This window comes from Bos indicus, chromosome 27 (genome assembly GCF_029378745.1).
Source record: "Bos indicus isolate NIAB-ARS_2022 breed Sahiwal x Tharparkar chromosome 27, NIAB-ARS_B.indTharparkar_mat_pri_1.0, whole genome shotgun sequence".
Lineage (NCBI taxonomy): Eukaryota > Metazoa > Chordata > Mammalia > Artiodactyla > Bovidae > Bos > Bos indicus.
Window position 1 is genome coordinate 14,580,785 of NC_091786.1, and position 15,073 is coordinate 14,595,857.

The window sequence follows — 15,073 nt, forward strand, 5'->3', positions numbered from 1 at the left end:
CCCAGGGCTTTGTCCATGTTGGGCAGCCAACTTGCTACGCAGGCTTGGGAAACTTGTTCTGTAGCTCAGTTCCCTGACCATATAGTGCACGTGTAGGAGCAGACGGCTTTAAATGTCTTCTTTGCCCATTATCAGACTACTCGATTCTAACCTGAAGTACCCAGGCATAAACCAGCCAGCCAGCCAACCATCCAAACAAGCCAAGAGACATGCTGTGGAGGATAAAACATCGTGCTAATTTTGCAGAGGAATTGAAAGATACTGTCAGAATTTTTAAAAAGATAACTTCATGGCCTGATCAGAGACAAAGGTAATTTTTGTCATCTACATGAACTATACCAGGAAAAGTATGTTTGGATGCCACGAAGATGGGAAAGACGAGACTGAAGTGTTCAGATTAAGATTAATTCATAGGCATTTATGCCTATGAAGATGAGACATACAGAAGAAAAGACCTATAAAAAATTGTGAAAGAGACAGAAGAAAGACTGGACATTATTTTACTATTTTCCTCTCATTTTAAAGTTTGGACAACCAAAGTGTGAAATTTTAGCATCTTATCCCTGACAGATAAAGAACATTGTAGGATAGTAGTTTTGACTATTTGGTAATATATTTCTGAATAGGATTTAGTGATTTTTTTTTTCCATCTGTGTACAGACTCTCAGGAGGGAATATTCACAAAGGAATACAACGGCTGGGTATTTAAAATTTAGACCACTGGATAGATAGCAGTTAGGTTTGTCTAATTGGTTGCATATGGGGGAAAGGATGAGGGTGAAAACTTTGTAAATAACACTGTAGGGTGGTCCCTACCTCTTTAAGATCCTTTCTGCCTTCAATGAGATTGAAGTGAATTATCTTACCTGAGCTCCAACTGCTGCTGAGGTTACCTATAAACTCAGAGATTGTCCAGGAAAGAAGTACAACCTCAGGCACCAAGAGGGAGAGGAAGTCTTAAACAAAATCATGGAGAACAAGAAAAGGCTTGGTCAGTGAATTGAAAGGACGTCACCGTGGCACATTTTAAGATCTTAAACGGTTCGTTCAAATGACTAAATCAAAGTGTTGATCGTTAAAAACCAGAATTCAACATGAGTTACTACCTGGGGGCCTTAAAAACCTGATAAAAACAATGTAATCTCTATGTAAAATGCTGTTTAGTCATAAGGGCACAGAAAGAGTAATTGTTCTATGTTTAATTATTTTATTCTCATACCCACTCAAACCTGTTTCATCCACAATTTAAATTTTCCATCTAATTTCATCGTCTCACTGGCCTGTAGCTTTGTGACACGGGCAAATAATGACCAAAAAATCCTAATAGGTGAAATATCTTTAGGCATCTCCATTTGGGAAGTGGAAGTTACTTTGAATCAACAACTTTAAAATAACCGGTTTCGCCTGGTTTGCCCTTAAACTGACCTAGAACTGAATTAATTACATGTCACAAGAGCCCCAGCTAAAGTACCGTTCTGTAATATGCTTTATGACCAACTACACTATTTGAGAAGTATGAGTAAGTGGCTGATATTAGAACTTCAGATCTAATGTACATAAATACCCGACTCACTGTTCTGAAAAATTACAGTGGAATTGTTTGTTCTGAAACAGATTCCAGTCTGTTCTCTCTTTACAAGGACTTCCAAATGGAATTTGGAAAACCGAATCTCTGAGATGAAACTCCATTCCCTCAATCCATGTCAGACCTGGCGTGGTTTTTCTGTGTATGGAGCTTTCTGTTCTTTGACTCTTTACTCTCCATTCACATCCATCTTTATGGGTTCCTGAGTGCTGGGTTCCTGCCTTTTTTTTTTTTTTTTTTTTAGCAATCATAAAAGAGAAAACAGGGTATTTCCCAGACATAGAACTCTTTCCTGTTTCCCAGTGGATCAGTTAATCCTGGACCATTTCTAGAGTTCAGCAAAACTTAATTCAGTTAAATTCTGTCACTTCATTCCATCCCAATTCTGGCTACATAAAGAGGAAGAAAGCCAAGACTGTGGCCAATGTCAGAAAAATATCTTTCTCCCAACGTTTAGGTTGACTGCTTAGTTCTTGTAGTTGGACAAATGTGCCATGGAGTTTTAGCAGCTGTTAGGATTTACTATGCCTGAGTTGCCCTTTAAACTGCTTGTCTGACATATTTTGCTGCTTATTTTTAAGTGGGCTTCATATTTCATAGTATCTTATAGCTGGAGGAGACCTTGGGAAACTTCTGGTTGAACCCATTTGCTTTAGAAATGAAACAGCAGAGCCCACAGAAGTCAAAAGACTTGTTTTAAGGTCACAAAGCCAGTAAGTGGCAAGTGAAAGTCGCTCAGTTGTGTTCAACTCTTTGTGACCCCATGGACTATAAGGTCCATGGAATTCTCAAGGCCAGAATACTGGAGTGAGTAGCTGTTCCCTTCTCCAAGGGATCTTTCCAACCCAGGGATCGAACCCAGGTCTCCTGCATTACAGGAGGATTCTTTACCCCCTGAGTCACCAAACCCAGGCTAGAACACCAGTTACCTAATTCTTGCACCAGTGGTTTGGTCATTTGTATCAGAATAGAATGTAGTGATATTTTTACCTCTCTCTAAACTCAGGAGGAACATTTTCTGAAAAATGCATGTTATTATTGGAGATTTTTTAAAAAGACCACTTTATATAGCAGTTACTTTTTTCCCTTTTATTTTGCACAATTTCTAATGTGCAGAAAAGTAGAGAGACTAGAAACACAAACCCAATAGCCAGGTTCGACCATTTCTAATTCATGATTCATCTTGTTTCATCTGTATCCCTACCTTCTCTCCCACCCCATATTATTCTGAAGTAAACTCAGACATTGTATTATTTCATCCGTAAATAGATCAGTACGCATCTCCAAAAGATTGACATGTAAAAAGATAACCACAGTACAATTATTAACTGAAATAAATTAGCAGTAATTCCAAGTGTTATCAAATATCCTATAGTCTGTTTTAAAAATCTGTTATAAATAATGTATGATCATTTTATTTTCAAACATATTTTTCCTAGGAGAAACAAACTCAGTTAAGAATGGTGGGTATTTGAAATGAGAGAGGGAAGAATTGGGAGTTTGGGGTTAGCAGATGCAAACTGTTATCCATGGAATGGATAAACAACAAGGTCCTGCTGCATAGCACAGGGAATGATATTCCAATATCTTGTGATAAACCATATGGAAAAGAATATGAAAATGTGTGTATATATACATGTATAACTGACTCACTTTACTATACGGTAGAAATTAACACACGTTGTAAATCACCCATACTTGAATAAAATGAATTAAAAAGAATAGTTGGTGTTTTAGGTCAATGAAAAGAGAGTGGCTATACATGACTGTAAACATCACTGATAAAAACATGTCACGAATTTATAGTCAGCAAGGAATTTACTAGATATTCACTTGGTTTTGCGGTGTTTTAATTCTCCTTTCTACCCAAACTGTAAATTTTCATGTGATATTTTCCAAAGACATTGCAGCTGTTCTCTTTGAATCCCTTCAAGTCAAGCATCAGGGTATGAAAGAGACTCGTCACCACAGAAAGGGAGAGAGTCGTGGCTATTTTTGGTGGCAGGTTCAGAACAGATTTTTCCTTTGCGTCAGCAGACGTGAATACCTTCAGCTCCTTGAGCTCTAGTTTCCTAGCATGGGATATAAAATATTTTCTGGCTGGGGACAGGTTTTGTTCATTACAAATTAGGGAAGATTAATTGATTCTTTGGAGGAAATGGTTGATAATGCATTTCTCATTTCTTCAATTATTCCTTTTTTAAAAAAATAATTGTATTTAGTTTTTTATTTTGGCTGTGCTGGGTCACTTGCTGTGGGCTTTTCTCTAGTTGAGATGGGCGCTGACTTCTCTCTGGTTTTGGTGCACGGGCATCTCATTGTGGTGGCTTCTCTTGTCATGGAGCAGAGCTCTAGGGCGTGTGGGCTTCCGTAGCTGCAGCTTCCAGGCTCTAGAGCAGACAGCGTATTAGAAAGCAGAGACATCACTTTGCCAACAAAGGTCCATAGAGTCAACGCTATGGTTTTTCCAGTAGTCATGTACGAATGTGGGAGTTGGACCATAAAGAAGGCTGAGTGCTGAAGAATTCATGCTTTCAAACTGTGGTGCTGGAGAAGACTCTTGAGAGTCCCTTGGACAGCATGGAGATCAAATCAGTCCATCCTAAAAGATATCAACCCTGAATGTTCATTGGAAGGATTGATGCTGAAGCTCCAATACCTTGGCCACCTGATGTGAAGAGCTGATTCATTGGAAAAGAATCTGATACTGGGAAAGATTGGAGGTAGGAGGAGAAGGGCATGACAGAGGATGAGATGGTTAGATGGCATCACCAACTCAATGGACATGATTTTGAATAAGCTCCAGGAGTTGGTGATGGACAGGGAGGGCTGGGGTGCTGCCGTCCATGGGATCGCAAAGAGTTGGACATGACTGATGACTGAACAACAACAAAAGCTCTAGATCGCAGGCTCAGTAGCTGTGGAGCTGCTGAGCTTAGTTGCTTGGCGGCATGTGGAATCTTCCCAGAGCAGGGATCGATCCCATTTCTCCTGCATCGGGAGGCAAATTCTTCACCACTGAGCTACCAGGGAAGCCCTCATTTCCTCCTTTTAAATGTCTTCAGTGACGGGAGTCAAGTGCATCTTTTGAATGACTGTCCCATCCCAACACCTTCAGATAGGTGTGGAATATAAGTTGCAGGATATGAAGTCCAAAACAAAGAAATCTCATTGCTTGTCTTTGGTAATAAGAAAGCTAGGCGTTTTGGCAGACATGAGAACACCAGACCTGTTTACAGGAGACTTTTTATTCCTTAGAGAAAGAGTAGGAAAATTGGGTCCTGGGTGGTGAGAAGCAGGCAGCAAGATTTTCCTGAAGGCAGCAGTCATGAAAGTGAACACCCTAGAGAATCAACCAGATGGGAGAAAAGAAAGAAACTAGCCGTAAAAGCACAGCCGCGTGCTTGGTGCTGCCCTGCTGTCACACACCTGAAACTAACAGCGGAGAGAAATGTGATCTGAAGCGAGCTGGAGATTCGGTCTAGGCCAGACTCACTTCGGGGACGTAATACACCTATGTCGTGTGCTTATGGGGCCCGCAGGCACACCTGGGGATTTGCTTAAGGTTTTCCCTCCCGTTCCCATCCCCCTACCACCTTTCCAAACGTGGACAAAGTCCTTGCTCCGCATCTTTCCTAGTGTCTGTTGTCGCGTGCTTGTTTTACCTTGTCTCTCTGCCTTTGGTTTTGGCTGGTCTAAGAAGCACAAGTGTTTCAGGAGAAGAGAGAGAGGGGTGGGGATTATATCGCTGAAAAATCCTACAGTTGGAGCGGCTGTTTTTGTGACTCGGGAGGCCCACTGGGCTCTCCGAAGCCCTGCCTTCTGCGATGATTACCTCCTGCTTGCGTCTTTCACCCTGGCCTTGAGATGCGGTGATTCTCCCGCATCTGTGGGACCTTGTGGGGCCGGCTGCCTCATCTCCGCTGTGTTAGTGGTGCCGAGGAAGGAAGAGGAGACGCCGCAGCTTCTGGAATCAGAACAGGATGTAAAAAGATGAAGATGTGCCGGCCCGGTGGGTGAGCAGCATCTCTGTGTCTCCCTCACTCCCAGGGTCCTGCTCTTTCAACCTTTTTGTGTGTAACTCATGGGATTTGTAGGACATATTCCTTTAAAAATACACTTTAAAAAAGTATTTATTTATTCGTTTGGCTGCAGTGCTTGTGGTGCAGTTACCCTGCTGAGCGTGCTACGTACGTTTTCATATTTATTCTTCACACAACAGTAGGAGAAAGCCCTTTCCTCCATTTTCCTTGGAGGAAATGATGGCCTCGTAGAGATTTTTGGACTTTGATCAAGGTAACGCATCTAATAAGTGTTAGATCCAGGAGCTTTCTAATACCTGCAGATGGAGGCAAGTATCTTAGACCCAAGTGTATTCTCCTTCACCACGGAAAAAAGATAGGGTGTTGGAGAGCTCCATTTTTCTTGTATTTCTGAGACAACTTAATTTTTAAATTAATTTTTTTTTTTTTGGAGTATAGCTGTTTTACAATGTTCTGTTAGTTTCTGCTGAACCAACAAAGTGAATCAGCCATACATTTACATAAATCCCCTCTCTTTTGGATTTCCTTCCCATTTAGGTCACCACAGAGCATTGAGTGGAGTTCCCTGTGCTGTACAATAGGTTCATATTAGTTATGCTTTATACGTAGTGGTGTGTATATGTCAATTTCCCAATTCATCCCAGCCTTCCTTTATCCCCTTGGTGTCCGTATATTTGTTCTCTACGTCTGTGTCTGTTTCTGCTTTGCAAATAAGATCGTTATACCACTTTTCTGTATTCCAAGTATATGCGCTATTATACGGTATTTGTTCTCTTTCTTACTTCACTCTGTGTGACAGACTCTAGGTCCATCCACGTGAGACACCTTCATTTTTCAAAGAATGGGGATTCAAGGCTTCAAACAAGTTCCGCCCCCTTAGCCTATGCCCCCCAAGCAGTAATAATAGTAGCTAACATTTGTAGATGGGGAAACAGTGGTCAGACTTTATTTTTGGGGGGCCCAAAATCACTGCAGATGGTGATTGCAGCCATGAAATTAAAAGACACTTACTCCTTGGAAGGAAAGTTATGACCAACCTAGATAGCATATTCAAAAGCAGAGACATTACTTTGCCAACAAATGTCCATCTAGTCAAGGCTATGGTTTTCCCAGTGGTCATGTATGGATGTGAGAGTTGGACTGTGAAGAAGGCTGAGCACTGAAGAATTGATGCTTTTGAACTGTGGTGTTGGAGAAGACTCTGAATTGAGAGTTCCTTGGACTGCAAGGAGGTCCAACCAGTCCATCCTAAAGGAGATCAGTCCTGGGTGTTCTTTGGAAGGACGGATGCTGAAGCTGAAACTCCAATACTTTGGCCACCTCATGTGAAGAGTTAACTCATTGGAAAAGACCCTAATGCTGGGAGGAATTGGGGGCAGGAGGAGAAGGGGACGACAGAGGATGAGATGGCTGGATGGCATCACCGACTCAATGGACATGAGTCTGAGTGAACTCCAGGAGTTGGTGATGGACAGGGAGGGAGGCCTGGTGTGCTGTGAATCATGGAGTCGCAAAGAGTCAGACACAACTGAGCAACTGAACTGAACTGAACATTTGCAGTGACGTCTCCGTAGCAGGCATCCTCTAAGCAGTTCGTGTGGATTTGTTGATTTGAATCTTACAGCAGCCCTAAGAGTTCTTCTAGCATCCTCATTTTCCAGTTGAGAAAATCGAGACTCAGGTGGTCACACGGTGGGGATTGTTAGTGGCCCAGGGCATTCACCCAGGCAGGCGGCCTCTAGTCTCTGCACCCCCAGCCCTCTGATTGTACCACCCAGGTCCCAGGTCCATGGAGGCTCTGTGCTGTTGGCTTCCTCCTGGCCTTGAAGGAGCCTGGACCCAGAGGCCCCCGTGAAGTCTGGCAGAGGCAGCGCAGCCTAATTGGGATCTGGATGCACGCTCCTGCCTGCTCGGTGCCAACCCCGTGGTTAGGTCTTATTCTGACTTGCTTATTTATGGGCCCTGGGGCTTGGCAAGGAAGGAGCTAGAGGGTCAGACAGTCTGCACCAGAAAGAGACAGATTCTTGCTCCTGTTAATGAGAGTTAAACATCTCAAGGGCTGCTTTTCCCCACCCTGTTCTCCCACTTCCTTCTTTTGGAAAGTGCTCGAACCCTGCCATCAAGCAGATGGCCTTGAGGTGGCTGCTTGACCCCTTGTTCCGTGGGCTCACTAGGCTTCGGACGAGGGGAGGGGACAAATGCTCCCATCTTCTCAAGCTTGGAAAAACAAGTTGGCTTCTTTCCGGCCTGAGTGATCTGCACAGGTTTACTCTAAAGGGAAGGTTTGCTTTCATAAGCTGCCAAGGAAGTTCTTGGGCCATCTCGCTTGGTTTATTTATTTTCTTAATGAATTCAACTTTGGTTTAGGAGTTTGCAGAAGTTCAAGGATAGTCATCAATAACATTCTTACAGGTCGAATTGGGTTCCCTTGCCCAGTTCCTTGGGCTTCCCAGGTGGCGCTAGTGGTATAGAAGCCACCTGCCAATGCAGGAGACATAAAAGACGTGGGTTCGATCCCTGGGTCAGGAATATCCCTTGGAGGAGGGTATGGCAACTCACTCCACTATTTTTGCCTGGAGAATCCCATGGACAGAGGAGCCTGGCTGGCTACGATCCACTGGGTCCAAAGAGTCGGACATGTCTGAAGTGATTTAGCATGCAGCACCCCATTCCTGTGTTGACATTCTAAGCCCTGAGACCTCAGAATACGACTGTGTGTTTTTGTTATTTATTTGGCTATAGAGGGTCTTAGTTGTGGCATGCTGGATCCAGTTCCCCAACCAGGGATCGAACATGGGCCCCCTGCATTAGGAGCTCAGGGTCTTAGCCACTGGACTGCCAAGAAAGTCCCCAGTATGACCTTATTTGGAGGTAGAGTTGTTGCTGATGCAAATAGTTGAGATGAGGTCATCCTTGGGTAGGTGGCCCCTAATCTGATGTCATTGGTGTCCTTGTAAAACAGTGACATCTGAACACAGAGATACACACATGGCGGAACGCCAAGTGAAGACGGGTGATGCAGCAGCAGCCGAGGAAGGCCAGGATGGCCAGCGCACCGCCAGCAGCTGGCCTCCCAGCCCCGAGAAGGAGCCCACCCTGCCCACTCTCTGATCGTGCACTTCTCCAGAACTGTGAGAGAGTTTCTGTGGCTGAAGCTGCTCAGTGTGTGGCTTTTTGTTATGGCAGCCATAGCAAACAGATACAAACTAATTCTTACAAACGAGCGAACAATAAAAATGAAAACATTAGTTAGCCAAGTTGGACGGGCCTGCCTGCGCCTTTGTGGAAAGTGGGCTTTCTTTTTTCCAGTATTGAAGCAACTTAGAATCAGAGGACCTTGGCACTGGGGGGCCTCGGCTGGGGACTGACACGGGGTCTGCAGGGGCACCTTCTGGGCTCAGCCTGAGTCCAGGGTCACTGGCTCACTTCTGCTTCTCTCTACCCACACTTCCTTTCCATTCATTCGTGACTTCAGGTCCTTTGCACAAGATCCATATCCCGGGAATAATCTCTGTCAATTTCTCTCCCCTTTTCTGCCTCTTCCTTTAAGCCTTCCTAGTTTTGATAGCGATGTGCCAGTTCCTTCCTTTCAGCTCTCCTGTACCAGAAGTGAAATCCCCACTCCCATCTGGCAGAAAAAAGACGCCCTGCCCCCAAATTTTAGATTCATCCTCCTCCTCCACCCCTCCAGTTGAAAACCTCAGATTTTATAATTATTAAGACATGCTCCCTGTTTAGAGACAAAAGAAAAAGTGACCTGCTTGATTCCATTTCCAGCAGTGTGCTACTGCTAAGTCACTTCAGTCGTGTCCGACTCTGTGTGACCCCATAGACTCCGCCGTCCCTGGGATTCTCCAGGCAAGAACACTGGAGTGGGTTGCCATTTCCTTCTCCAATGCATGAAAGTGAAAAGTGAAAGGGAAGTCGCTCAGTCATGTCCGACCCTCAGCGACCCCATGGATTGCAGCCTACCAGGTTCCTCTGTCCATGGGATTTTCCAGGCAAGAGTACTGGAGTGGGTCGCCATTGCCTTCTCCTTCCAGCAGTGTAGCAGACCATATATTCTGAAAAGTCTCCTGATTAAAAAAAAAAATCACTATAAATTTCCAGGTGAAATATTTCATAGCATGTTTTGGCTCTTCAGTCTCATAAAACACAAACCCAGCTCCATTCACCTTTCAGTACCACTAGCAACTCATCCTCAGGGGAACTGGCCTCTTCATACTGAGCAGAGAGACTGGTAAACAGAGTAAGTTGCAACGGGGTTTGATTATTTAGAACCGTAAAAGAAAGAGAGATGGGGAGGGAGGGGAAAGAAGCAGGAGGAGGAGGAAGAAAGAAGGGAAGAAGGAAGGAAGGAAAGGCGGGAACTAATCATTGGTCGACAGTCACCTGGGGCCGGTGATGTTTGTAGAGCGTGGGTGGCATCGTTCTCAGGTCTTCTTGTTGTTTGGGAGAGCACAGAGGTAGTGATCCTTAGATTTTTTTTTTCAAGTTCAAGAATGCTTGTTGAAATATCAGGGTAATCACTGAAAGAATGAAAGAAGTCACTAAGAGAGAAAGAGAAGACCTAAATGATTTAACGTGGCACAGTAAAGAACTTCCTGAACTTTTCAGGGATGCGGCCCCTGACGTGGCAGTCAGAAGATGTGGGTGTGTTCAGCCCTGGACCTGGTAGAGGGTGTTAATTAGAATGAATTAAATTAACATTTACTGAGCGCTAGCTGATTGCCAGACACCTATATCATGTAATCCTCAGAACAACCCCATTAAATTGGCACTTAGGTTTTCCCCCATGTTCCAGAGGCAGAGCTGTTGACAGGGCATGTCTGAGGTTGCTCAGCTGGGAAGTGGAGGTGCTGGGATTCAGACACTGACAGATGTGCTCCAGACCATTCACTTTTAGCTCCTAAACTGTTCCACTTTAGCAAAATCCTTGCAGGGAAATCCTTGTTGTTGTTGTTGTTCAGTCATTCAGTCACGTCTGAGTGACCCCATGGACTGCAACACCCCAGGCTTCCCTGTCCTTCACTATCTCCTGGAGTTTGCTCAAACTAATGTCCATTGAGTCAGTGATACCATCCAACCATCTCATCTTCTGTCGTCCCCTTCTCCTCCTGCCTTAAGTCTTTCCCAGCATCAGGGTCTTTTCCAGTGAGTTAGCTCTTCATATGAGGTAACCAAAGTATTGGAGCTTCAGCTTCAGCCTCTGTCCTTCCAGTGAATATTCAGGGTTGATATCCTTTAGGATTGACTGGTTGGATCTCCTTGCAGTCCAAGGGACTCTCAAGAGTCTTCTCCAACACCACAGTTTGAAACATCAGTTCTTCGGCACTCTGCCTTCTTTATGGTCCAACTCACGCATCTGTACGTGACTACAGGAAAAACCATAGCTTTGACTAGATGGACCTTTGTTGGCAACGTAATGTCTCTGCTTTTTAATGTCAAGTTTGACATAACTTTTCTTCCAAGGAGCAAGCGTCTTTTAATTTCGTGTCTGTAGTTATTGTCCACAGTGATTTTGGAGTCCTTGCGTTAGCAAAATTCTAAGTGGGGAGCAGAGAAGACTGTGTTCCTCCAGGATGATTCAAGGCCTCTCCTCTCCATTCTCCCTTCCTAGAGCTGTGAGCCACCTCCCGGAAGCCTGCAGCTGTACACAGCTGGAGGAAGCTTTTGTTCTGATTTCATGGGTACTGCTGAAAGCTCTTAAATTTAAGAGCTTTGGTCATTTGTCCATAAAATCACTTTCTCAAACTTTTCCCCTTTAGTTGCTGAGGTTGTGGTGGTGATTGTAATAGTCTGTCATGACATGTAAAAGCAAATTAGATGTTCTCATAATTGTTGCATACTTAGGACATACTTAGCCTCTCATCCAAGCCAGTTATATTTCATTTGTTGGAAAAAAGATTCATCCTTTAAAATCCATCTGTGTTATAGTGTGGTTTTTCATTTGGCTTGGGAAGCTGGTCTGTGGTGACCTGCAAACAGAATTGAAAGAAAACATTCAAGATCGATTAGTCTGAAGGAGACATGTGGATTTAAGTCTAAATCTCATGCTGCTATGGTGGAGTGTAGGAACAATGCTCTTTGGTGACCTAAAAGGGAAGGAAATCCAAAAAAAGAGGGTATATATGTATACTTTTAGCTGATTCACTTTGCTGTACTGTAGAAACTAACACGTCATTGTAAAGCAAGTGTACTCCAGTAAAAATTAATAAAGGCAAAGAAGCATTAAATAAATCTCATGCACAGTCTGTATAAACCAATCAAGGGAGTCATTTGAGTTGTCCGAAGAAATGTGTCTTCTCTTCTACAGGCATATATATTCATGCTGCTGCTGCTGCTAAGTCACTTCAGTCGTGTCTGACTCTGTGCGACCCCATAGATGGCAGCCCACCAAGCTCCTCCGTCCATGGGATTCTCCAGGCAAGAGTACTGGAGTGGGGTGCCATTGCCTTCTCTGACGTATATTCATAAAACGTACTAATAACTTAGAAATTGGAGGGCTGTTCTGACAATATAAAGAATTCTGTGAACTTCATTTGGACTAACCAAGAGCAATTAACAGATAATCCCAAATCGAGTAACTGCCCACACTCATCATTATGGGGTCAGGAAAAATCCTGGATTGGGAATCTCAAGCGAGGAATTTGGGTTTTTCAACCTCTGTATGACTTGGGGGCAAATCATACTGCCATTAAGTCTTTGTTTTTTTCATCTTTAATTATGATAACAGATCTCGCCTCACTGACCTCAAACCTTATGAAAGTCAATAAGATCCTATGCAGACATAATCCACTGGGGGCTCAAAGAGTCAGACATGACTGAGCAACTAACACACACATACATAGTGAGTCTGAGGGAAAACAAAGTATGTGTAATATTTCTTTATAACCCGGAATCCACTTTACAAATTCATAGGCATTTGTTGGGCTTCTGATAGGAACATTGTGCCATGCCATGACATACTTCAGTTGTATCTGACTCCTTTGCGGCCCCATGGACTGTAGCCCGCCAGGCTCCTCTGTCCATGGAATTCTCCAGGCAAGAATACTGGAGTGGATTGCCATGCCCTCCTCCAGGGGATCTTCCTGACCCAAGGATGGAACCTTCATCTCCTGCATTGGCAGGAGAATTCTTTACCTGCTGTGCCTGGGTATCTTCTTTCTTTTCTGACAGCTATCCAATTCAATAGCACCCACGGTTTCTGTTATTTGCTGGTAGCAGCTCTGTCTACCCCTGGAATTCAGCTTGTTTGGTTATCTGATGCAGAGCAGGATTAATAGATTGAACAAAAAAATCCAGAAAGGGATCAGTTCAGTTCAGTCACTCAGTCATGTCTGACTCTTTGTGACCCCATGGACTGCAGCACAGCCAGGCTTCCCTGTCCATCACCAGCTCCCAGAGTTTACTCAAACTCATGCCCATTGAATCAGTGATGCCATCCAACTATCTCATCCTCTGTCGTCCCCTTCTCCTCCTGCCTTCAATCTTTCCCAGCATCACGGTCTGTTCAAATGAGTCAGCTCTTTACATCAAAGTATTGGTGGCCAAAGTATTGGAGTTTCAGCTTCAACATTAGTCCTTCCAATGAACATTCAGGACTGATTTCCTTTAGGATGGACTGGTTGGATCTTGTTGCAGTCCAAGGGACTCTCAAGAGTCTTCTCCAACACCACAGTTCAAAAGCATCAATTCTTTGGCACTCAGCTTTCTTTATAGTCCAACTCTCACATCCATACATGACTACTGGAAAAACCATAGCCTTGTCAAAATTGGCTGTTTTTTTCTTGATGCCTTCTCCTTGCCAGCAGTGAATGGGTACATTTATAGGTTTACCTCAGATCTTCACTCTAAGAGAGAGATTATTACCATCACAATGGAAACAAATAGAACTCAAAGACTGACTTTCCCCAGGCCCCCAACAAAGACATGTCTCCTTGGCATCACCATACCTCACCGCCCTCTGTTACTCTGACTGTCATTAGTCTGGCCTAGAGATGGTTGCTGGGATCCTGCCAACCTGCTCCAGCCCCCGTTGTCCGAAAGACTCCAGCCCCTCTTGAGTTACTTCTCCTTGGTGAGTTCTTGCATCCCCAAACAACTGCTTTCTTTGGGAGTAGAATTCACTGGGCACCATGATTCAATATAGCCCTGTTGGAAGTGGGTTATAGGTGACGATGGACCTAGGTGGAGAGACTAAGAGAAATTCAGCTTAGATTTTGATAAGAATGAAAAGACTGAAATATATGTGCAGTCTCATCATTCTTATGACCTCTCCTAGATGTGTTTTACCCCATGGATTTATCACCTGCCACCACCAGTCTAGATCTGTTGGCCAAAATGTGAAGTGGTCCTATGGATAGAGCTTGATGAGAAATTTGGCTTTTTTTTTTTTTTTTTTTGGTAGATTTACAAGGGGTGTTTGTACATGAAAGGCTCTGAGAAGTCCAGCATATGTTGTAACTTGAACATATCTTCTGAACTTAGGCTTCTTTTTAGCCTTGTTTACTTCTCCGTATAGAAGAAAAGAGGCTTCCCTGGAGGCTCAGTGGTAAAGAATCCACCTGCCACTGCAGGAGACCCAAGAGACGCGGGTTTGATCCCTGGTCCAGGAAGATACCCTGGAGTGAGAGATGGCAACCCACTCCAGTATTCTTGTCTGGAAAATCCTGTGGACAGAGGAATCTGGCAGGTTTTGGCCAAGGGGTCGCAAAGAATCAGATACGACTTGGCTACTGAGCAACAACAACCACTGAACTTACAATGGAAACGTCTTTTCAAGTCATATTTGGTAACATATCTCAGGACAAGTGTTCCCCAGAGGAAATTATCTGTTGCGAGCTGTGAACCTAAATGCCAGCAGTGTAATATCTGTGCTGGCAACCATACAGGAGGTCCACACAGGGATTGAGCATCTTCTCAGACAGACAATAAATGCTCAAGCTTTCTGATAACGTTAAAGCTAGCAGTTTGGGGTCTGGGTGAAGGAGGACAAAATATATATAGTAAATACATGATAGTCCACCTTATTAGCTGTTTTTGGATGCCAAAATATCCCAGGTCATATGAGTGTGCATACATGAATATAGACATATATCACGTGGGCTTCCCAAGTGGCACATTGGTAAAGAATCCACTTGCCAATGCAGGAGACTCAGGTTCAATCCTTGGGTCAGGAAGATCCCCTGGAGAAGGAAATGGCAACCCACTCCAATATTCTTGCCTGCAAAGTCCCATGGACAGTGGAGCCTGGTGGGCTACCATCCATGGGGTTGCAAAGAGCTGGACACAACTTGAGCGACGGAGCACACTGAATGCATTGCATAAGAAATTTTCCCAGTCTTCCAGCTCAGAAACTTCTGAAAGAGCCTCAGTCTCCTGGGACACACTGTTTTCCATATTCCGTTTAGGTTCATAAGTTGAGCCATACAAACGTCCGATT

At 44.0% G+C, this 15,073-nt stretch overlaps 1 protein-coding gene across 2 annotated transcripts in view; it reads left to right on the plus strand.

Moving 5' to 3' along the window:
* The window catches only part of STOX2 (storkhead box 2), a 196,822-nt gene that overhangs the window by 69,204 nt on the left and 112,545 nt on the right, over positions 1 to 15,073 (plus strand). The window contains exon 1 of one of the 2 annotated variants that reach the window (XM_070781705.1): positions 1 to 13,708. This exon is cut by the window's left edge and continues 17,696 nt beyond it. The exons of the other annotated variant lie outside the window; for it this stretch is intronic. The gene's annotated coding sequence lies outside the window, so the exon portion shown is untranslated. The remainder of the gene's footprint in view (positions 13,709 to 15,073) is intronic. 2 annotated transcript variants of the gene reach the window in all.